This window comes from Pseudopodoces humilis, chromosome 4 (genome assembly GCF_049639895.1).
Source record: "Pseudopodoces humilis isolate 2021_Gansu_Grassland_sample_001 chromosome 4, ASM4963989v1, whole genome shotgun sequence".
Taxonomy (NCBI): domain Eukaryota; kingdom Metazoa; phylum Chordata; class Aves; order Passeriformes; family Paridae; genus Pseudopodoces; species Pseudopodoces humilis.
The window spans coordinates 66993766-67017061 of NC_142203.1; the positions used below are offsets into that span (position 1 = coordinate 66993766).

Sequence of the window (23296 nt, forward strand, 5' to 3'; positions counted from 1 at the left end):
AAGCTCAATCTAAACGCTCTTCCATTTTTGTTGTGGTTTTTCTAGAGGAATGTCTCAAAGAATTTCTAGAGTCTTTATGTGAGCGCTTTACTATTTTATCAGTAAAATACCAGTATTGCTCTTCCAGGCTTAGCAGCTGTGCAAGAGGAGCTGCTGGTCAGGTCACGAGTGAAAAAGTGCCTGCTCTGCAGTTCCTCATCACAGTTAACATTAAAACCACGGGCTCACTCTCCTCCCCTCCTGCCTCAGCCCTTTTGCACTAAAGGAATTTTATCTTTCTGCTTGTTTTTTGCTCTCTGCCCCAAACGTTTCGCAGAGACCTGTGAGCTCTTCCAGCTACAAGGAAAATTGGACAATAGATTCAAGTGTTTTTATTTGCAATGAGTGTTTTCCTGAACGAGAGATGAGATGATACTTTCTTTGCTGTAGAGAGTCCCATGACATCCACCTGTAAGTCCCCAAACCTGATTGCATAGTTTCTTGTTACGTTTGGTGTTGTGTTCTTGTGAGGGAATTTTCTGAGCTGGTTTGGAGTCAATTCCATTGAGTTGCTGTTTGTATTTGCTGTGTTTGTGTTTTCTGTTGGTTTCTTTTACTGCTGTAGTATTTATTCAACAGAAAAGCATAATTCATCCTTACAGATTTGCTGAAGGAGACTGTGCACTGCAGTCATTGTCTTTACAAGGTTTAGCTCAATACATGGTCACTTACTCTGGGATGTGAAGGACAATAAAGAACAGGCAGAAAGCAGTGTGAGGGTTACTAGAAAGTCTCGAAATTTAAAGGAATACTGACATTCAAAATGGTGTTCAGCTTCATATCCAAAGCAGATACTTTTGACAGGATTAAGTTCTCTACTTTCAGAAAGAATTTACAGTAAGAATTTGAAAGTTTTGTCTGTTTATTTTTACATACGTAAAATTTGCTCAATTTCACTCTAATTTTTTAGGCTATTTTTAAATCTGTTTTTTCTAGTATTTGCCTTATTTTAATATTGTGTAGTCTTTAATGAGATGATGAATTGCACTATGTAACCATCTGGGTTACGTGTGCTGTTCACTATCCTGACCCAGCAGCAGCTCTGGACATGACGTGATGTAGCAGCCAGGAATGATGTCCTAAGGGCTCAGTTAGTGCAGGACATTAGTAATTAGAATGCCACAGTTTCGCTGGTCTGCTGTGTGATCTAAGACGAACTTTTAAACCTCTACACTTCAGTCTTGGAGCTCAGAAGATGCAATGCTGCAGACCTATCAATTTCCATATAGAAAAACACCACCAATTTCTGAGTTTCTTGGTGGTACAACAAAGACAAGAACATTAACAGAGACAAGGGAATAAAATATTGTTCATTCAAGATTGTTGGCTAAAATCCAGGGTTTAGTTCATTGGGTAAGAGCCTTAAGCTCTCTAATCTTAGAAATGTGAAGTAGAGATAATGTACTTTTCCTTCTCTCATCTTCTTTTTGTTGATTGTTATTTATACAATACTTTTCTGTCAGTTCTACTACATGAATGTATCATTTCATACCTCCCACGTTAAATGAAGTGACTTTCCAAACACTGCTTGAGGTCTGGGGCTTTCCCCCCCTGAGAAACCACTGTAAAATCTGTCTTTATGTGGTTGCTAGGTTTTTCAGGACCATCTTCTGCTCTTCTATCCAGAGTCAGTCACTTTAACATCTGATAACTTCTGGTGAAAAAGAAGTGTTCTGCCATTCCAGATATTTCAAAGTGCAAATAAATCATTATTTGCACCCAACACACGACCTCTTTGCACTGCCAATATTAAATCCATGCTTTTCATTATTTTAAGCTACTGCTATTGCAAGTACTGTCTAACTGTGAAACATTTGGTCTCAACATCTAAACGGCACCACAGAGGTATGAAATATTGCTGCATTGCTATTTTGTTATATTGTTAGGATAAATAGCAGTGATGTCAAGGGAGATGTATGTCTCACAGCAGTTCTTGGAAAGTAGGTTGTGGTCTGATAGCATAGATGTCTTTTTCTCCATTTTTTTCTTCCACTAAGGCTGGCAAAAGCAGAGGACAAATCCTAGGGCATAGTGAATTATGACTTTTTTGGTGACACTCATTGTCACTGAAAGATGAAGAGTAGGATTTTTAGCTCTGAAACAGGAGGCTGTAAGGTTGGGATGAATAAAAAAAAATGCCAAGGGATTTACATATCATTCTACATCTTTGAACTGCATGTTTCTAAGATGTGTTTTAAACATATTTCTGTACACCACAAACTATTTAGAATGATACTTGGATTGAAATATGTCACATTCCTGTAAAGATGCCGATATCTGAGTTATTCATTACGGTTTAAGGAATATTATTTGACCCCTTTCTGGTTTTTCATGCATCTTAAAATCTTCTTCCTTCTGAAATTCACTATAATTTCAGAAAACTCAGTGTATTAGACAGTAATGTCTTCTGCTCAAGACCTGACCTTTAAAGATGCAAGTTATCTGAAGATCAGCAAAGGTGGCGATGATATTACTGCATCTCAGATTTGTGCCTTGAGGGGGCTGAGACATGGGCTGTGTGCAGTCACAAATCACAGCTATGTGATCATGGATGGCTTAAGGCTGCTTCGATCTGCCCTGATATGAAGGCTGATTTGCAAATGGTTGTGAGAGCAGCACGAGTATTCTGTATTTGCCATGACATTCACATTAAGATCAGCTTCAGGTGAGCAGTGGAAAAGGATGACAATGATGCATGCACGTGTTCAGGGATGGTCTTACTGACCATCTGACATGTTTAGCTGACACTAAAGAGAACTACAAAGGCACAGAAGTTATTAGTGCTGATACCAGCTGCTGGAAGTAACTTGCACTGGTTTTGGACACCATCCTTAGCAAGCACTTGAGATACTCATAATTATCACATGGTAACCTTACTTACAGGCATTCTGCCTCATTTGTTGCATTTATGACGTACCTATATATGTATGTCTATAAACTCTGTAAATAGACATCTGTATTTTCTATGCTGAGTTAAAAATTGATTCTCCTTCCGTATTGAATTTTTTAGTCACTACCAATAAAGCCTCTGAGCCATTCATAAACTTCTTCTAGGAACAGCTGGTACCTCATGGTGCTTCTGAGCACAGCATTATCAAGCTGTGGAGAACAGACCTGACAGCTTTTACCTGTAAAAATAACCTGGCCTATAGTCTTAATCTTACTCTATGGGGAAAAGCTGTAGATCTAGGGTAATTCCTCGGTCAAGTTTCCACCAAAGATGATGGATCCCTGAAAGCAATATTTTGTTAATTGGTGGGTTCCTTTCAGGAAGGAAAGGGCTGGAGCACAGGAATCTCATTCTCTTTTCTTCCCTCCCATTTCTGCTTTTGCTCTGTGTCCATTTTTGCCTCATCTCCCTGTTTTTATGAGGTGAAATCTGAAAGCAATTGAAGGAAGAGAAAGGAAACAATATTACTTGAAACTGTTGGTGTGAATGAGGATTAATTTTGGACTGTCCAGCACCAAAGTAAAGGAGACTCTGTCAGCAGGTGAACCTAATGGAAGAATCTCTTTTAACTCCCACATAATGGAAAACCTTTACCCTGACTTCTAGAAATGCTGAATCATATGCCAGATAAAACCATTGTAACCCTGAAAAGATGCCTCAGTTACTTTTTGTTGATTTTGCATTCAATGCCATCTTGGTGCTCACCAGCTTAGAAAAAAAAAAAGTCCATTTTCTAAATTCATTCTCTGAGGTCACTTGGGGCTTTAGGAAATATTGAACTTCCAAGTACTTGCATTGTTTCTGCAAAGGAGCAGGAAATGATCTATAAAATATCATTCTTCCTCACAGAATTTGTGCCTGGAATTGGAACAGGAAGACAGCTGCAATTCTTCCAGCATTTCCCTCATTGTTTTAGCAGCTTTGATAGCTCAGAGAAACTCAGAAACAAATCTTTTTTATACCTATCTATATGATGTTCTAGATCTTATTCTCTGGATGCCTGTTTGGTGTTTAAAGCATTTTCTGCACAGCTTTACAGATTGGCATGAGGGAGTTCATTTATTTGAAAAGTAGTAAATCTGAGTAAAATATTCTTAAAGAAAGTAAGGATCATACATGTTGGCACAGAGACTTGCACAGTTTCTTCATGAACTACCTTTTATGCTTTACACAGAAGATCTTTTAATGTGTTTGATCACTGGCATGCTGCCAGCTGTGTCACACAGACCACCCACCCTTCACAATGACGTCAAGGAAGTCCCCAAGTTTGCATTACTCAATGGCAAGGAAGCCTTTGCTATCTTTGACTACACAGATGGTGAGCAAAGGGATGGGAACCTTTGGTTTGGACTGCATCCCTCGACTCTGATTTGTTTTCTCTTCTCAACAGAGTCCCCCTGTAACAAAGAAATCTTCTGTTTCATACACTTGCAATAAGGAAAAAAAATGCTCCTGTCGACAACAGGTGCTTTTGGAAGTGCGTCACACCGCTAGGAAAAAACCCAGCTGAAAAATGCATGGAACTTTAAAAAGCCTTTCGCAAGTCCTGCTGTGTGATCTCCAGGAATGTGCTTTACTCAGCTGAGCTCAGTGCAAGACTCTTTGCTTTCACCTTTTTACCCTGCTTCTCTTTCCTAGGGTCACTGCAGTGCCCCAGTCTGTGCTCGTGAAAAGGTTTCACAAGGGCACAGAATCACAGAACAGTTTGGGTTGGAAAGGACCTACAGGGTATTCTAGTCCAGCCCCCCTGCAACAAGCAGTGACATCTTCAGCTAGATCAGATTACTGAGAACCCTGTCCAGTCTGACCCTGAATTTTGCCGTCTGTAGCGTGCACTAGAATTCTGATTTCCTCCTTTGTACCCTGCATCCTCTGCCATCTGCTCTTGGACTCTTCCTGATGTTTCTATGTTGCAAAACTCTTCAAGACAGGATGTTTTCCTTTTTATTTGTTAAGGATCTAGTGTAGAGTAATGATAAACAGGAATCTGAAGCTATGATGGATATCAAGTTGCTGTATTTTCCTGGCATTGTGGAATGTGTCAGTTACTCAGGTGTGTGGGACTGATGCAGACTAGAAGGAGAGAGCCAAATATCAACTAATATTTAAGAGTGAGAATGATACTAAAACTACTAACTTTTTATGATTTTGCATCTAGATGTCCCCCTATTTTCAATTAAGAAAAGTCAAGATCTGTAAATTTAGATTAAAGGACTCCTGGAAAATTAAATATTTTGAATATTTATGTAGGGGAGAACCAAAGGGTGGAAAAAGTTTGGTTTCCATCTATTAAGCCAAGGTGAAAGACTGTGGTTGCATCAAAATTTACCTTTGTTCAAACCTGGTAAGCACATAAATGTGTACTTCTGCCTTTCTCTTCCTCCCCACCTCAAATTCAGAAGAAGTGGGAGGCCAAATTATCAGGGATGGGTCAGGCTGCCCTACAAAACTCTTCTGAACTAGGCAGCCCCTACTGTCCTCCAAGGGTTAGAAAGGCTCTAGGGTAAAATAGAACTTTGCTTGGTATCATATCTCAGCTTTCTGTGTAGAGAAGAACCCCTTTCTGTTTAGAAAGCTGCTTGGTGATGTATAGTCCTGTTCAAAGGCACGCAGAGCTGCAGATTAGATTTGCAGAGCCATGAGCAGTTAGTGTTCAGTCCAAAAGGCACACCCCAAGAAGAAGAAAAGGACAAATTTTAGCCTGAAATCAGTTGAAATATTAACCTAGAGTTGTGGAAATATGCAGGGAGAGAACAGGTGGCAAACTAAGACAAAGCTTAGGTACCCAGAACACCAGAATGGGGGGGTTTGTTTGAAGGAATATAGTAAAGCTCAAGATCTCCACTGACTGATGTGCAACAACATCTCTTTCTTAGCCACTTTTTATGAAAATTGAGTTGTAAAATCTTAATTTATAGAGTTCACCTTTACAAGTCTAACACATTTTGAAGTCATTTGCTTCAGATGACAGCAATTTTATGAGCCACTAGGGAGCAGAATGGCAGAATCATGGTTTACTTTTTATGTTCCACCCATTAACACATGCTTTATCATCCTGGACCAAACAGGAAGAAATATTGAACCTTTTATATTAATTAGGCATGCATTCAGAAAAAGTCACTCTAAGGCTATTAAGTGGACATAATCCACTTCTAAATTTCTTTTACAGCATTTTTCTGTGAACACAGAAAAAGTACTGTGGCTTTTAAGGGGACTGCAGATTTACATATGTACCTTGGACAGATCTAAGTTTCAATAGATTGTTGAAATGTAGTTGCATCAGGAAATATGATTTACATGTATAAGTTTTGTTTATAAAATGGGTGTACAAATTTTGAGCATACTGTCAAAAATGTGCATTTTCAGTTTAAGTGTCACTGCCTGAAGGAACATTGAGAAAAACAAAAGCTATGCTTGAATAAATTGGTAGTGAAATTTAAGTCTGGCAGTCCTAAAATATGTAACTTTACATATTTTAGTTTCAAGTTCAATACAAGTTTAGTTTCAAACATGAGCTGTATACAAAAAAGAAGTGTGGGGGAGATAGGTTCAGTGGTAAAACAAAACCCTGTAAGCCTGGATTGATTTCACTTAACTATAAGTGCTTATTTGAGTGGCCCACTACTAAAGACACCTTTTTCCTCAGTCTGTTCTCGGATCAATGGAGGGAAAGGCACTGCAAATTAGTCAGCCACCTTTAAGCCAAAATCACCTTTGAAAATTTCCCGTCATCTACCTGTCTATTAAATATAGACAGAATCTGGAGCAAATGAGCTGGTATCTTAGGTACCTCATGGATACTCCAAAAGTCAGAGGAATTAACCCAAACCTATACGGATTTCATAACAAACCTGGAGAAAAAATTTTCTTTTCCTTTTCCTGGATTCAAAAGCAAATAGAAAACACCAAATTAGATGATTACCACCCTCTAAAAGTCTTTCAGCTTCTCTTCCTAAGCCCTAACCCTTTGTTCATCTCTGTAATATGCAATTTTACATTACAGTCTGTGGTAACACAAGTGGGAGTCATGTTAGGTACTGCCCTTCTACTTTGATTTCTAGTCAAATACCTGCTAATTAAAAAAAAGGTCTGGGAAAGAGCCAAGCGAGAGAAAAATTACGAAATATGTCATAAGTATATTTCTATGCTCTTTATAAAAGGTATTTCAAGTTCTGGTGAAACTCAGATATTCCCATTTACATTAAATTATTTTTCTCAAAATAAAATCCATTTTTTAAGGAATCTCTATATTAGAGTTATTCTATTTTATTAATAAAATATGTGGAAGGAGATCCAATACTGACATTTTGGAATTGATTTATTTCCACTGGATTGAACTAAAAATCAGATATGACATACATCATATGGTTCTTCCAAAGAATTAGCTGTTTCTTCCAAACTGAGAACTAAAGTAATTATTGTGCCTCCCAAGAAAACAGGAAGAAATATTTCTGAATCCTGTCTGAACAGTACTTTCCGTCACTTTAAACAATAGATCAACTCGCCCCTTGAGTTACTTTCAGGCAACCATTTCTGTTCTTAAAGCTCAGCAGCTGCATTTCCAATCTTGCTGTGTTTCTGTCCTCTCGCCTTCATGCCTGCAGCAGCAGTTCTCTCACCTTCTTGATAAGCAATAACAAGATTCTTTCCGTGCACGTGTCTGCCAGCCAGGTAAATTCAGCACAGAGCACACGAGCTGGCAGTAGTTCAGCAGTTTTTTCTTGATACATCCACAGCAAACATTTTGGTTTAAAACCAGCATTGATTCCAGATTGCTTAATTTCTAATGTACTGACATCAGCATGTGAAAGTGTATTTGCTGATTAGAGGCAAATGAAGTGTGGGAGCTGGGAGATCTAGCTGAAAGAATTCCTCGGGCTCTGTCCAGGCCCTTTTTGTTTCTTTTGCTTCTTCCTCTTGGCCCTTTGTGTTTCTGTCTTAGGGCCACAGAGAGCAGAGGCCCAGCATGTGCAAGGGTACAATCCAGTGTTTGTCCCACTTGCTCTTTCAGAGCAGAACCTGTTTCCCAGTTAAAGGAATTCCATGACCAGTGAATAGGCATCAAGGCTGCTCTTGGGCTCCAACAGAAGAGTAGAAGAATTCAATAAACCGGAACTTGAATTTCCAGTTTTTGGAGCCATATCAGTGATTCCTGTAGCAAAGAAAGAAAATGCATAATGTAGCAAGATGTCCCTTTTACAGCTACTGTTTTCACATGGAAAACAGCCCTCAGCTGCTACAAAATGGGGAGCAAATTACATTCCTTTTTGTTTTGGAATTCAAAAACAGCCAAAGATATCCTCTTGCTCCAAAATGTCTTACTGGTTCATTTCTTCTTGAGTCATCTCTTGCATCTGTGCCGGCTAAGGATAAACTGCTTCTGTTCTGATTTGGTTGAAATTACATTTAGACTGCCAGAAGCTGTAGCAAACCAAATGGATCAGGTTTGTATTTCACTTATCCCCAGGCAACCCTAGAGGGTTCAGCAGGTTCACAGGGAAGTGATTAAAAATCAAATTCAATGTGTGTCTTTTCTACAGGGTTATGTGCAATCTGTCACACATGCTTCTCTATTTTCACACAGTTACTCTTTGTATTATACTTCTGCATCACATTCATTTCAGTTTAGCCACAAACACCAGCTGAGAAGGAGAATTCTCTAAGGAGTTTGTTGCTCACTCTGTCCTGATATGATCTATACCATGCTCAGGTTGAATGTTCCTTTAGTTATGTCCTGCTTGCCTCTAAGAAGTAAAAACAAGTTTTTATTCAGATACTCATGAAATTGGTTAAGAGGAAAGTCTGTAAACCAGCTACCCAGGGTTTCATTTAATAGTTCCTTAAAAATGTTTTTATTTCTCTTCCAGCCATTGCCTTGTTGGTCTAACAGGGGGAGTTTATCACCTTTGTTTTCAAAAGACATAAATTTTTGAGCTTGGAGAGATATTTTCTTAACCTTAAATAGGAGGAGAGCATAAGTCAGAAGAGTCAGAACCTCAAATGACAAAAATAGATTAATTTGATAAGAATGATTTATAATAGCCAAGGATTTGGCACAGTATCAGAGCAAACAGTGTAGCACCATTTGATGCAAAGGATTGTTGGGTAACATACGAAGCAAGGAAATTTCAGTTATTCTTCTCTGAGGAGCTGGCATGCAGAGTTTCTTCTAATCAAACAATCACTATCACTAGGCTGAAAAATTAAGGCTCGACCTTGAGGGCAGGGCTGACAACCTTGTTTGCTGAAATGTACCCTCAGCTTTGAAAATGTCCTCCCCTTACATGATGGATTTGATTCTTCACTGGAAAATCTTCTGCCAGGAAGACTGCTTGGGATTCCATGGGAGTTATCTGAAACACATCCAAGATGGAGCTCAGAGTCTGTGTACACACACAGTGAGCTGAGCTTTGCTGCCTAGGGTGAACTTAGAGGGCTAAGTGGGCAGACACCATCTATCCTGAAGGTGACTGTGCCAAATCCTTCATGTGCCACTTTCTATATGTGAAGACAGGAATTTTGGGTGGCTTAGGGAAAAAGGCTGCTGGTAGAAATGGTACACGGCTCAAGCATATTTGAAAGGGTTTTGAGTTAAAATATTCTTCTAAGAACAGTTTGAGGTGGTTGGAATTCCCATTTATAATCTAATAGAGACAAGCAGGTAGAATGAGATGCTGTGAGATCTAAATCCAAATCTACTCCATCTTCCAGGGAGGACATGGCATTTTCACAGGATTTTCACAGGATTTCACAGGATATTCTGCATTGGAAGGGACCCAAAGGGATCACTGAATCCAGCTCTTAAGTGAATGGCCCATATGCAGATAGAACCCACAACCTTGGTATTTATTAGCACCATGCTCTAAAAACCAAAGCTATTAGTTTTTATATATTTATATAAATATATTGTATATATCTACAAATAAATTACTGGGAATAAATTGCCATTTAATCTGAACAAATTAATCTTGAGAAAACAAACATAAATAGCATTAGGATTTTTCTACCTGTTTATTTAATAAGTGTTCCTTAACTGTGTCCCAGAGAAAATATCTTTTATGTGCCATCATATCAAGTGCTTCATGTATAGATTTTTGCCCAAGCTAATGCACAATGTGAATACAGAGAGAACATCCTGAAAGTGGCCAGTTTTTAAAAATCTTTTTAATATTTTTCATATATGATTGAATATAATATTTTATATATATATATGCCATATATATGATACATAATAAATGTAATATATATATATATAAATAATATATGTCATATATGCTTTAATATTTGTCAGATATGCTTGAATAAATACTGCTATGAAACTACAATTAACAGATAATAAGTGAAGGGCTGCAAATTACCTGTTTTTAAAGTTGTCCTTGTAGGTGTCCTTTCTAGGCAAGACCCACATCTGTGCTCCATCATATTCTTTATTCTAAACTGTTTTTCCTAAATTCCTGATTCAAATGAGGATATACACTGATTGTAATTCAGTGTGTGAAAAGCAGTGGAGATTCTTCACTGCAACAGCATGCAAGGGGTACTTACGTAAGTATTGTTTCAAATTTATGGTAAGATTTAGTTGGTTTGATCAGGACTGTAAGTGACAGGAGGATTAGATGCCTAAATGGCAAACCACAAAATTCCAATTTACTACAGCATGTGTAAGATTGCGAAGTCTGTAGGATGCTCAGACTTTCAGAAGAAATTTCTGGAAGCACCTTTTTCCTCTTGTGTGTGGCACTTGTGAAAAGCTCCTGTTTAACTTATGACTTCAGCCTGCTGGGATTTACCAGTGAGGTGTTCTTTAACCTCCCTGCTGGAGAACCAGTCTGAGGGTCTTCTGAGGGTGAGCCTGTCAAGACTGGGCTCATTCAAAATCTGTCCAAAACAGCTGAATTTTTCCAAAGTAGATGTGAAGGTGATGTTTCCCCAACCAAGTTATACCTAAACTTAGTGGACGGACTTCCTGGGGGTATGAGGGACCTGTTCACAGCCCGTAATCTGGTGTCCTAGGCATAAACCTTTTCCTTCCACCCTTTCAGGGGAAGGCTGAGGTGCAGACCAGCATCCCTGGGTGCAGCAGAGCAGTCTGAGGTGGCTGCAGGGGTGAGGAGCTGGCTGCCACACCACGATGCTGCATTACTCTGCACATGCTCCTGTTTCTCCTCATCACTCCCTTCCTAGGCCAAACACCAACCTCAGCCAGAAAAGTAACAAAACCCTTCCACCTTCCCTGTAGATTCATAAGGATGTGTTTCTCAGTGTAGATTATTCCACAGTCCCCTACACAAACAACTCCCAGACACAGACTCATAGGCTATATTCCAAATAAATGCTAAATATTTTCTGCAATACTAATGCTGCATGTGGCCATTCTAGTCAAACTTCTTTTGCTAAATATCTGTTGTAAATTTCCAAATTTGCATCTGATTTGGAACTCACTCGTTTACATGTTCCTCACAGCCTCCCTTCAAGGCTTAGTGAGGCTTGTCAGTGAATAGTCAAGAATATTTTTCAGTATTGTGTTCAATGCATTTGCATAAAACAACTAAATTGTCTTTGATGCTCTGGGAACAATATCATAACTTACTATAAATGTAATTTAGGCAATATATCTCCAATACCATAATAATACCAGATTAATATTGACTATAAGTTATTTAAGAGCCATATCCCGGAAGAAAATATTGATTAATTAATAATTTCATTATTCATAATTTCATAATTCAATAATTTTTGCCTATCTCATCTGACCTCTTTTTTAACTGAGTATTCCAAAGCAATGGAAATGCTATTTACAAATATATCATGAAAACTGATGTATATACACAGATTTTAAATTAAATTTTAAAACAAAAATACAGATAATAGCATGAATAAATGCTAAGATAGTTTTTACAAGCTTTGATAAACAGAAGCAAAATATTATCCAATTCTAATTTTATCTTGCATTCTATAGGAACTGCATTACCAGGTGTAATCAGTTCTGTCCCAGAAACCTAGAGTCATAAGAAAATTGTCCAAGGGAAGTGACCTTCACCAGGAGTTGTGCTCAATGCAGTAAAAACACACAGAAGATACAGAAGAGGTCACAATGAACCCTTAGACAAACTCCAGCATGTTAGAGAGCTAAATATTTTACAACAACAGTACACTAGGGGGACAAGTTTTACTCTTTCTTCGATCCTGGACATATGTCACAGTCAAAGAAGACAGTGCAGCTTCAAGGAATAAGTTCTTTTGGCACTGCTAGTAGTGGATCCTGCATGTAGCAGGCCAAATATCATTGCTCTTTGTCTTCTAAAATCAGAAAGTAACTTAATATCTCAAAGTTATCTGATGTATAACTTTTTTCCCTTCAGCTCTGATGTTTCTCTGGCAGAGAACTGCAATTGTTAAATATGAATGTGACAGGAGAGAAGAAATGAATCCTCATAATACTGAAATTGATAATTTCAGATATCATTAGGCAGACTAGATTGAACAGTTTTCTGCTAGCATAAATCTGCAGCATTTTCACCACATAAAATGGACTTGCTTAGAACAGGTGCTATCCAGCCTCCTGCTTATTTTAAATGGTACAACTAGGAAAACTGAGTTTCATGCAACAGAACACATTAAAATTTTGAAAGGTTTGAAAGGACACTTGATTAGTTTGTTAAATAAACTTCCCTTACTTCTTGGAATACATGAATAGAATTAAGTACCAAAGTGAATGAAACTTTTCCTCACTTAGATGTTTTGTGCAGAGAATTAGAAAGAGTAAAGTGAGAACTTCTGCCTTGTCTGGTACTGCCTCTTGTCTTTTTCTAAAAATTATAAAAATTCTCACCTTAATCTCCCCTCACACTTTTATTTAACCTTTGGTGTGCTGGCAGTTCTAAAGGCCAGTGTATCCTTAGGGCACTCTGGAGGGGCTGTACTACTCAGGTGAGATTTTCAATAATCCAGCATCTGAATGTTCCTCTTTAATTGTAAACATAAAGAATAAAAAACTGGATCTGTTTTTTTTTCACTGAGCTGTCATTCTCAATAGAATCTGTGCTGTGGTGGATATTTCTCTTAAGTATGTCAGGTTTTAAAATTTGCTTCAAATTTAAATCTCCTTTGTGTCACTAATAAAATTAGAGATAAAGAATCATAAAGAAAGAAAGATTATATTAAAAGGTGATGATTGTCTAGTATTCAACTTTCACCAGACTGTGCTCTTTATAAAGTATTTCTCCAGTGTGGCTCACCTTCACAGTTAATGGAAATCTTCCATGATGCTGTCTCAAGAAACTTCTTTTGGAGTTGAAGCTTATTTCAGTCAAGAACTTCTTACTTCAGCCTAACCTAAACTTTCCCTTCCTTAGTTCCAGGCCATTGTTCCATTGCAATTGTAAATATTTCTCTTCCTTCACTTAAGATAAACTTTTAAGCAAAACACCAAGCAAACACACACACACACACAAAAAGTATCTTCTCTCCTTCTTTATAAGCAGTTAAATACCTCAATGTATTTCAAATATGTGCAGCTTTTAGTATTTGTGCAAGAAAGCAGTCCATATGGAAAGTCATTACTGGAGAATAATTGTACATATTGTAAAGGCTTCTATCCCGAGCAATTGAAAAATTCTCAGGGACAAAACTCTCTTCTAATCAGGTTTTCAAAGGAAAGTTCACATTGCTAGTTTGTGGAGAGACAGCTCTGTCACATGTGTAGCCCCAGCTCTGACATTTACGTGTGACCACCAAATTAGTGCAATATGAGTGCAATATGGTTCAGGGTTTTTAAAACATTTCATCTAGTACCTGCTGGCATTTTGATTAAGAAAAGATAAAATTTAAAGTACCAATATTGCACGTACTAAATATAATAAGAGCAAGTATTAGTTCTTGAACTATAGAGAATTGAGAATCAGCAATGGTAGGTGTTTAGTGATACTCCAAAAGCCCTTTTCTGGTGCTGAGATAATTATAAAATTTTATAGATGATCTGAGAAAAACTTGAAATCTCTGCTGACCAATATTGCAGATGCCACAAAAAACATGTAAGTAATGTAATGAATGAACTGCTTAGTATAATTGAATAATTTCACAAGGAAATCACAAACAAATCCATGGAATCACTGGATCAATCTATCAAAATGGGCAGTCTTATACCTAGAAATGTTCCTGTAGCATGTGGATGGCATTCCTGGGGAAGAGTAACTTGGGGCTCATGGTGGATAGCTAACTTGGATATGAACTACCACCACGATGCCATTTCCAAAACTGCTATTGTAACCCATGGATAAATATAAAAGGGAAAATTTACCATAGATAGAGAAGGCACAGATTAGTTCTGTATTTGGTGCTGCAACTGTGAAAATTCTGTCCAGCTCTCTTGCCTGAGACTGGACAGTTGATCTTGTTATCTGGACAGTTTCTCTTGTAATCTGTGTGTTGATAAATTAAAGAAAGCTCAGAGCAGGGTTGCAAAAGCAATTGGAACACGAAAAACATAACGCAGTAAAAAATTCATGAAGCTTGGTCTGATTCAAAGGGTTATGTGATGACAGCCTCTGCCAGGCACTTTCAAAACAAGAAATCAGAGCTAAGAGAGGATGCTAAAGCTAGACAAATAAAGGCTGAAAATGAGTCTTTGGGGGAAAAAAACCAAACCAAATTAAAACCAACAACAAAAACATCATTGGTGTAATTACTGATTACAGAAAGAGTTGTGGATTCATAGTGGATTCTCAATTCCCAGAATTTTTTGAAGTCAGATAATTTCCTCTGACATGGGAATTAATTTTTGGCCCTGTGCAACTTAATCTAAACTGGTCCCACTTTGAGCAGGGGGTTGCACAAGATGACCTCCTGAGATTTCTTCCAGCCTTAGAACCAAAATTACTCTTTGATTCTATGGTTTCTGCCTTCTGGGAGACTGACTGGATAACCCTTTGTGGCCTTTAGGTAACTTCCTACTTGTCTGTAGTGTAGGGCAGAGATAGCAGCAGCACTGTAGCTGCAGGGAGCACGGCTCAGCAGAGCTCATTTATCTAGAGATCAGTGTACCTTGTCCTCCAGTAACCTGAGGCAGGTCTGATTTGCAGTATTCCAGAACCAAGGTGTGCACGTGTGCCAGTGGAATGCAGATGCTTCACTTGCTTGAGGTTAGCCTTCAGTTCTGATATTTGTTTTCCAATAACAAACTACAACAGATTCAAAGTCAAGCTAGCACTGGCACAGAGTTGGGTACAGGAAATATTTTCACTCCTTTAGTTCCCTTTAAGAAAGGGAGGGATGAAACAGGGCACAGAACCAACATACCATTACCAGCACAGGGGAAGGAAGGTATGTTCCCTGCCCCATAAGAGAATTTACAGAGTTTATTCAGATAGGATGTGAAAGGGCTGTAACAAATAATAGGAGTGCAGGGGAGCTGCAATCAAATACACACACACACACACTCAGTGATGAGCTGCTCAGCAAAGTATTTCTGATTCTCCTGACATCCACTTGAAGCAGTAGTGATTTGCTTTATCAGTGCTTACTCAGTTACCAGCATTCTGTTGATTTCTGTAGTTTACTTAATGCTACTGGGGAGGGAGGAGGAGGACTTAAGAACGAATGTAATACTCTTATACATTTTCTGTGGTAGTTTGTAAAGGACTATACTGAATCAAGGCAGGCTTGAAAGCACTGTGTGGAAGCCAAGCACAGATTGATTCACTGATGGAGTAGCACAGGACAGAAACACCTAAAGAAGATAAAGAAGAGCTGTAGTTTCTACACTATTTACTGTGCTTGCCTTTTTTATTTTTCCTGTGTTGTTGTATGGTTTAAAACTTTTCTTCTGGCTTTAGTATTCTTGTATGGTTATTACACTGCACCCCAACGCTGTATTAATTTTAGTTTTGCATTTCAAATATCCATATTCAGCAAATATTTAGCTACCTGTGTGATGGATTATGGCTAATCTCAGTGCTTTTATGTTGAAATTTTCTCTTCTTAAACTCATAATATATTCATCAGTGAGTACAGTGAGTACAACAGCTCACCTAAAGAACTCATATATATTAGCTAATGGAGCTCAAATACTAAAAAGGACACAGATGGTTATTAAAATATTTATTGTGTCCATTCTGCTTGGCCCAAAAATCTGTTCTTTGCACACTTGAAAATCAGTCTGCTAAAAGAAGTTAAAAGCAAGTGAGGAAAATGAAACATTCAGCACCAAACAGATAACAATGTGTATGCAAGGACCTAAATATCTGTCTCTCTGTCTCAGCCCCAGGTTTACATGTGGACAGAAGGACAGGAAGGGAAGCAAATTAGATACCAGTTTCACTAGTATCACCTGACATTAATTTTTAGAATACAGCAGAAGAATTTGGAATCACTGTACAGGTACAGGTCTGACAAATATTTTTAAATTTATATGTTTTTGCCCTAGAAAACCCAGCAGATATTAACTGGTCCACTGTGCATTAAATGGAACCTCAGTGCTGCCTGAGGCCAGACGCAAGAAGAGCAAGGAAACAGGTTCCCAAAGTGCCACGCTGGGGTAAGATTACTTTTACTTTGCCTGCTGGTTGTTGTTGTTTTTGCTGCAGTACCAACTGCTGAAACCACTGACCTGAATTGATGTTTCTGCAAGAAATCTAGGAAGCTATTTTACATAATGTGTTTTCTATTGTTGAGACTGGCTTTACTCGTCAGGGTTGTGAGTAAGGTTCCTGAACTTACTTTGTTTGAAGATAATCAGTAATAATTGATTCTTATGGAGTAGGGTACTAATAAAATAACCAAAGAAAAGCCAAAAAGGTATCAACTTTTGACCTTGTGTGGGAATGAGTAGTGTTAATGGAAGAAAACAAAAGGAAAAGATAAGAACTGTGTGATTCTGCAAGCCTAAGGATAGAGAACAAGCTGTCCATTTCAGTTTTTCAGGCTGACTAAAGTGTAAGAACTCCAGAACCTGTTTCTGCAGCTCATATGGGACAAACCAACTGGAAGACAGAGCAAGCTTTAAGCAGGACTGTGTTAGGGAGTTCCATAGAAAAGACAGCAAGATTTTGCCTTTGCTAGGGAGGAGGGGACCTTAGTAACAGGAAGGGAAATGCTGAATGAGGATGAAGTGGAAGGATACAATGCTGGGCAGTCTAGCTAATACTCTGTGCCTCTGTTTCCCTTTTTCTGTAGTGGGTCAATGCTGCTGCTCTTTCTCCCAAAAGTAATGGTAGATAAGTGGCCACAGTAATGCACTATTTGCAGGCTCTAAAACAGAAATTTGGTAAGAATGTAGGATATGCCAGGGGATGACTGAATTTCCAAATTCAGATTTAATGAAAATCTCCTAGTAAACATACTAATCAAGAGTTTAATGTTACGGAAGAATCTGTGACTATGGACTAAAACTGGGTCCTCAGAGGGGAACACAAACATTTGTCTTGTGGAAAGGACAACGTTCAGGGTACATTGTGTACTTATTTCTAAGTGCAGTCACCCTGTATCTCAAAGGAATACAAAAAGCATGTGAGAATGCACATGTTTCTTCGGCACACAAGCCATAACCCGCAGCCTCAACACAAGTTGTGCCAGGCAGCTCTTTTTTTTTTAAATCTCTACTGGCATAAACACAGTTTTGCCCTCACCCCTTTGTCTCCCCTTTATGTTTGTCAAATTTATGCAGCTGTATCTGGCTGGACACTGGCTGTTCCAGCAGCATCCACTGAGTGAGCCCTGCCTCACTTCCCCTCTTGCTCTCACCTTGGAGTCCCTGGCAGAAACACAGGCAAAAGCACTCCTTGTGTTTCCTTCCTTGGCCAGGCAGCCCATTTACTTTAGATGGTAATGCTGCTGCTTTGATGAAGGAAACAGAGAGTGTCAAAGTGTTTCATGGGGCTTATGTCTTCATAAACACGAGATTTTCAGACTAGATACAAAGCAAATGGAAGGCAAAATCCTGAGTTATAGAAATAAGTGTTAAAATAATTACAAGTACAGGCTGTTTTTGTATCATCTTTCTTCCCAAAACTTTAAGAATGACTGCTCTGCCCATGAGCTTGGCTGCTTTTTTCCACTTACCCTAGGTAGTCTAATGAGAGATATTACATTAATTTGTAAATCATCTCCTCCTTCCCTTTGACTAAGACAGGCTTTTTCTTCATAGACGTGTACAAATAACAGTATTTGGATAAATGTCCATTAAGATTTTGTAAACAACTTTTTGCCCATATATCAAAGGCTACCTTCCCATTACATTTTTTGAATTAAAGATACTGACAAAATATTTGTGATCCCATACAAAAAGCTGTGTGGGGAAGCTGTGATGCTGAGTGCAGCTGGAGAGGTAGCAACACTGCAGTAGGAGCCCAGGGAGAAGAACTAAGGTTCCTAAAACCTTTCTCCAGCAGTCAGAATATGTTCAGTGGGATCAAATTGCTGAAATGTGACAGCGTTAGGAAAAATTAATCCTTGTGAGGATGCTTTTAATTGACTGATGAGAACTGTCAGCTCTAAAGAGCCTGTGTCTGGAATTTTACACTGTGAAATATAGACTGCAAAGACTGGATTGCTTAATTTTAATGTAATTTGGGAATCTCTGTAGTCTAAAAGAAGTATAGCTGTGGTACACATCAGTGAAAGAAGTTGTAATTATTTTCTGTATTTAAAAATACAACTTTTTTCTCAAGCTCATTCAAGAATACTATTCTGGTATTGTAGGCCTTTTTAGAGGACACTCTTATATTGAACCTGCATTTTGTCATTATTAATTTGTAAGTTATAAAGAACAATCCACACTGTGTTACAGGAACAGACAAGCTGTTCATCCTCCCTTTTGTGGGCATTCTGTGAATATTTAATACATTTGTAGAGATTTTGATTTATTTAGGAATGATTCATGATCAAGAGAGGTTAACCCAAATACCTTATGAATGTGTAGTCTAAATAAGTTTATAAAAAAATTTTCCAGCCTATTTATCAACACTCCTGATAGAAAATTTCTAGTGAATGTACATCTGACAGGAAAACTGTTGAAACAATAATAGTTTCCAAATGTAACTCTATACTGAGCAGTGGGAGTTAATGTGTATTGTTCAGTGTATCAAAAGTAATGAGTTTCTGCGGTCAGGGGAAACTCTGTAAGGATTAGAGAGAGATTTCAGTGATGGCATGGCCAAAACAAACAAATACAAATATTTACTACTTTTTCTAGTTCAACCTGAAAGTTACTGTTATCAGTAACTGCAGAGTGTGGACGTGACAGATCTTCCCACTGGAAGGGCAAGGAGGACTGTGTGAAATGGCTAGTGGCGTGTGCTTAACCTTTTTAAAAGATGTGAGGGTTTCTCCTGGCAGAGAGAGCACAGACAAAAGAAAATGCTGTACTGTTTATGTGGAATCACTGTGTATCCAGATAGAGCACAAACAACCAGGTAGAAGGACGCAAGCTCCTTAGGTTCAGTGTACTCATAGACCAAAAAACACAGGCTGTCAGTGGGTTTCAGAAAATAGTAAGCTATGAGGCAGAGCAGAAGGCTGTTGAATTGAATGTTAAAGAAGTTTGCAGTCATTTATGCTACATTTGCATAGCATCTCACTAGCAACAACTGGCACTCTCTTCTGAATTAGAAGGCTAAATGAGAAGGAAATATCCTAATGTGATAGGTACACGAGTGTTAAGATAATTACCACAGGAACAGTGTCTGCACATAATCATTCATCCCTTTCAACCTTCAACTAATAGAAAAAGTGAATGGTATGGAGTAAAAGTGTGCAGCTTTCTATACTCAGAGGGGTTGCATTACCAGGTCATAGACTGCTTAGCATGTCAGAGGAGACAGAAACACCAAGTGCTCACAAAGTGTCTTTTATTTTCTCTTTCTAGAAAATTTAATACATTTCTAGACATTTGAGAAAAATGAAATGAAAAATGAAATTATCTTCAGAAAACCCATTTAATTTCTCTCATTCCCTCAAAGTCTGGACTGCATTTTTTCCCTGGCATACACAGACAGATACTGGGCACTGCCACTTCTTCCCACACCATGACCTCAACATGCCCTGCACATCATTCACAGTCCCTTTGAAACACCAGCCCAGCTTTATCAGATGCTAAGTCCAACTTTAGGGGTCTCCAGTGAAAGCTCTGTGATCTGAGCTGGCTGTCTATGTTCCCTTATCCAACACACAGACAATGGCACTCAGGAGAGGTGGTTGTCCAGCTTACATGGACACCTTCCTGAAGGCAGCTTCAGCAGTAAACTGCCCTTTTCTCTCCATCATCTCCCAAGGAAACCTGGATAACTGGCTGATATGTACCTTGCTCATTAGAAGGTTCTGTCTGGGCAGATATCCTACCTGAGACATCACTGGATGCTCCAGTCTTTCTCATGGATATCCATGCATGATTTCCTTTGCATGGCTTCTCAGCTCTTCCATAATTGTCCCCTGGAGTATCCCCAGTGCCTGGCTCTGCGTGTGGGCCCATTGCCCAAAGTTCTGCACAGACACTACTGTTCCTAAGTCTGCCTCTGCCTCTCTGCCAGCTCTCAAAATGTCCACTGCCCATCAACAAATGGATTTTTTTAAATTCTTGAACAGGCTTGAGTCCAGTTCTAACTTCTGGAAGTTAGCTCTGGATGTGTCTCAGTCTCATGAGATGAAATTCTCCATCTTGACATTCCTTCAAATTCACAGCAATCTGGAACAAAAACTCAGAAAAATCAGACTATAGCAATAGGAATAGCAATCCTTTAGGAAGTGTGCATTGAACTGATAATGTCTCATAAAAATCAAAACCGGTATCCCTCATGCTTTAAAATTCTTGGGAGTCAGTAAATCTGGGCTATGTGACAACTCCAACCTGCTAGTGAGTACATAATTGTCCTTATGGAATGAGCTCAGCTGTGCTCTGTGGGATTACATTTGTCTAAATCAGAAGAATATTGCCCCACTGCCATGCTTGTAATTAGTGTTTGCTCAGAGTAACAAACAGATAGATCAACTCTACCCTTTTGTTTAAAGAAAACAAAATTTACTGATTTCCTAGCCAGCCCAGGAATCATATAGTTTCATGCTTTCTTTTTATTTTCCCTTTTAAAAAAATATTTTAATATTTTTATTCACAATTAGTTCATTTGTGATTCAAATCTATTGATGAACAAATGAACCTCATATATTAATTCATATATAACAGAAAAGAGAGTAACTCTGTATTAAGCATACCTTTATTCAATGTGACTGAGCATCTTGAAGGTATAAAATGTAAATCTAAAGGCCTTCCTGACAAAATGTATCACATCCTAGTCAGTTTTTGCCAGAATTTTTAAAGCTCCTTCTACTTCTGATGCACATTTTCTGACAGTGTCTTAATATTGTTTTCCCCTTAGCTCTACCTATGTTCAGTCTGAGGTATGACAGCAGAATTACTCAGAAGCTCATGTTGTAAAGGGTGTAATTTTATTTTCAAAGGATGCCAGTAGGACTTAAATTTGAAAGCCTGAATTATGTCAAGCAGCAGGCACAGAACAGAAGGTGGGCCAGCAGTTTGTCACTTTCACGGGAGAATAAACAGCACAGCATGACTAAGTACTATAGTTATTATTTGCTGTGCAGGAAAATGCATTTTCTTTTAGCCTTGATTACTTATCTGGAGAGGTTGGAGGCCACAGTAGCACTTAATTCTCAGTAGAAAATCTGCTTAAAATCACATTCTGATGCTGCCTTTACAACAATGCAAACTAACCCTCTACATTTCTACCTACCTTACCCATAATGTCTTAAACCTTAATGAAGCTTTGTTAGCTCAGACAGTCTCTTATGATGACTTGGAGAGTGTTTGCATCTTCTGTAACAGCAATCCCACTTCATTTTTCTGCTTGGAATACACCTACAGAAATTGCTTTTCCTACATAGGATTGGATTTGAATATAGAAAGAATTTTTTACAATAACCTGTTGGTATTTAGATGTCTAAATACAGGCATTTACGTGCAAGATGGATATCTAAGTTCTTACTGCTATATGCCTATTTCCTAAGTTCCTAGTTTTTGGAAGATACTTGAAGTACAGAGGGATATTATAGCTTTTTCAAACTCACAAAGTAGAAGAAAAGAAATTAACCCGTGTCTCAAAAACGCTGTGTCAGTCACTTGTCTGCCATGACTTAATTGGCATGGTCTTCCTTTTATATATGTGTAGGAATAAGCTCTCAATTTATGCCTTTTTTTCACAGCCACAGAAAAAGAAGTAGACAGAGCTTCACCTTGCATAATGCAAGAATCATGTATGGACAAGAAGACCTTCACAACAAACATGAAGAAAATCTATCCTGGTTCATCCATTAATGTAATCTTCCTATACTGCAGCAATTCTTAAGCACATGGATCAGTCATTAGGTTTGAGGTGGTTTGGAAGCTTTCTAGGTGTGAATAAAAAGTTATAGTGCAAACTCCTCCTGTTTATTTTAGTGAGGACTCAGTCCTATCAAGTTTAGTGTGTTCAACTGAATATGAAAAGCTACAATTTTTGAAGTGTTTTTGGGAGAAGTATGGGCTCATAACCAGTAAAAATACAGACAAGAGCATAGTGAAGATGGAGTCTCAAGGTCTGCAGTATTAGTTTTATTGCTTTTAATAGGCACTCTAATATGGTCGTTGAGTAAATGGATAGAAGAAGCTTTGTGACTGCAGCTATGAATTTTTAACTATGAAAGAGCTTAGAGTTAGGAGAGTCACATAAAAATAACTAAAGAAAGCAAATAACTTACACTGTTACTGCCTAAAATTACTATGTTTTCTGGAAGTTTAAAAGCCCAGTGATAAATAGAAGTATCTGTGATAGTAAAACAGATTACAAAGACATATTCAGATGGTCTTCTGATAGGAATCTAGGAAGCAAGCACAATATTTTTTTTCAGAAATACTGGATTTTATTTAGACCACTTCAAGCTTGATGCAGTTCTCAATCATTAATTTGGCTTAAAACAGTGTCCTTCAACTTCACTGGGCTTTGGATCAATTCCTTAATGAACATAACAACTCTTGTATGCAAGTTAGTCAAAACTCAACTGCATGCTCAAAGCATTGAATGCTTCTTCTACTCATAGAAGCTGCTCTTAAAGAAAAGATATTACCTTCCTCTAAAAGCATGGCTGAGGTCCATCATCCACCACAGCACAGTGGATAAAGAAAAATAAAAAAAAAACCAAGCAGACCTTCTTCCTAGATCAGATAATTATTCTGGGATATTGCAAGATATTCTGGTCAGTAAAAGCTGTATATTATTTGCATTTACAAAGTAGTTTAAAATTCAAAGCTATTATTTTGTTCTG

At 38.2% G+C, this 23296-nt stretch overlaps 1 long non-coding RNA gene across 1 annotated transcript; it reads left to right on the forward strand.

Annotated features, from left to right (window-relative positions):
• Positions 1-313: 313 nt before the first annotated feature.
• On the forward strand, positions 314-23265 carry LOC148184525 (uncharacterized). Its single transcript, XR_015772421.1, has 3 exons — positions 314-450; positions 16413-16523; positions 22199-23265. It is a non-coding gene; the product is annotated as an uncharacterized LOC148184525 (long non-coding RNA).
• Positions 23266-23296: the final 31 nt, after the last annotated feature.